Source organism: Malus sylvestris, chromosome 11 (assembly GCF_916048215.2).
Source record: "Malus sylvestris chromosome 11, drMalSylv7.2, whole genome shotgun sequence".
NCBI lineage: Eukaryota > Viridiplantae > Streptophyta > Magnoliopsida > Rosales > Rosaceae > Malus > Malus sylvestris.
In genome coordinates this window covers 17976807-17978460 of record NC_062270.1, presented here as the reverse complement: position 1 = coordinate 17978460, position 1654 = coordinate 17976807, and the positions used below count along the sequence as shown (strand labels likewise).

The 1654-nt window shown below is 33.8% G+C and overlaps 1 non-coding gene across 1 annotated transcript; it reads left to right on the top strand.

Moving 5' to 3' along the window:
• Window positions 1–380: 380 nt before the first annotated feature.
• Window positions 381–480, top strand: LOC126591666 (small nucleolar RNA R71). Its single transcript, XR_007612479.1, has one exon. It is a non-coding gene; the product is annotated as a small nucleolar RNA R71 (small nucleolar RNA).
• The last annotated feature ends 1174 nt before the right edge of the window (window positions 481–1654 follow it).

Sequence of the window (1654 nt, the reverse complement as noted above, 5' to 3'; positions counted from 1 at the left end):
AGCATCTTTATATGGACAGCTAAAAAAATCATGATTTGTCATGCTGCAAATGTTGCAGGCAGCTTGTAAAGGCTGCTGTACAGCAACATGTGAACCTGGAATTCTTTGTAATAACATGTCAAATTTTGCATCAAGCCTTTTCTCCATTTTTTCAATTTGTGCTGTAACATACAGAGAACTGTTAGACATCTCAAAAAACGGATCTAGATTGTGGCTGCTTAATTGCCCATTGTTGTGTATCAGCTGCCATTTTTTCAAATAACAAACAAGCCTCTTGTCCATTTTTATCTTTGTACGAACCTTCACATGAAGCGTTGACAAAAGATTTTGTAGTCATATTCAACCCTCTGAAAAATATATGCATCTGATCAGTATTATTAATACCCAAATGTGGACATTTTCTAATCAACTTCTTGAATCGCTCCCACGCCTCATGAAACTCTTCATTTGGTTTTTGGGTAAAAGATAAAATCTGAGTTTTCATATCAAGAGTCTTAGAAGCCGGATAATACTTGTTTAAAAATTTTTCATTGAGTTGGGCCCAAGTACTAATGCTTCCAGATGGGAGTGTAAGGAGCATTCTCCTTGCTTGATCTTTTAGAGTGTATGGAAACGAACGGAGCTTAATAGATTCGGCTGAAAATCCTCTTACCAAAATATTTTTGCATCCCATTAAAAATTCTGCAATATGCATGTTTGGATCGTCAGTTGATAACCCATGAAATGTAGGTAGAATATTCAACATGTGCTACTTTATTTCAAATGTAGACCATTCCTCCACTGCCGGATAGGTAATGCAACTTGGTATATTAGTGGTATGGGCTGTTAAAGAATCACCCATAGGTTGACCTGCCTCTGGAATAACAAACGCCATTTTTTCTTTACAGTGCAGATCCCCAGAAATTAAAGATTGCTGAAAAGTACCCTGCAGAGAAGGAACCCACTGCAAATTTTTCTCCCTGCGTCTCCTCAAAGTCTGCTCAAGTTCTGGATCAAAAGGAAGCAATTTCTGCACTGTTGAACGGGTGCTGACCATGCATAGATTATCTTTGTAATCTGCACTGTACTGTTGTAATCTGAGAAAAATAAAATAAAAACGAAAATTAAGTTTTTTTTTTTTTTTATTTTTTTTATTATATATATATATATATATATATATATATAAATAGCAATAACTAATTGAAAATCTGATTAGTAGGAATTATTTTATATAATCCCCTGCAACGGCGCCATTTTCTTGATAAGGATTTTACTACTCATGTGAATGCGATAAAAACTCCTATAATACTTGCAAGAATCACAAGGTTGTTGTAGTATAAACGGATCTCGCAAGGTCATTCTCCATAGTTCTCCATAGGGATTATTAAATAATTCGAAACAAACCAAATTTCAATTAATTATTGTTTAGTAGAAATTGAGGTGATTGATTTTATAGCCTACTTAAATTAAAAACGAAATTAATTAATAAAAGTAAGACAATCTGCAATATTAAAAACTAGAAGGAAAAGAAAACAGTTTTGAGAGAAATCAAATTAAGAAAACACTAGGGTTCCACCATCACCTAGCAATCCTATGCACTTTTACCAATTACTTATGATCTACATATGCCACTTTGAAGGTTAGATTTTCCTAATTCATATTCTACTTGGAACCT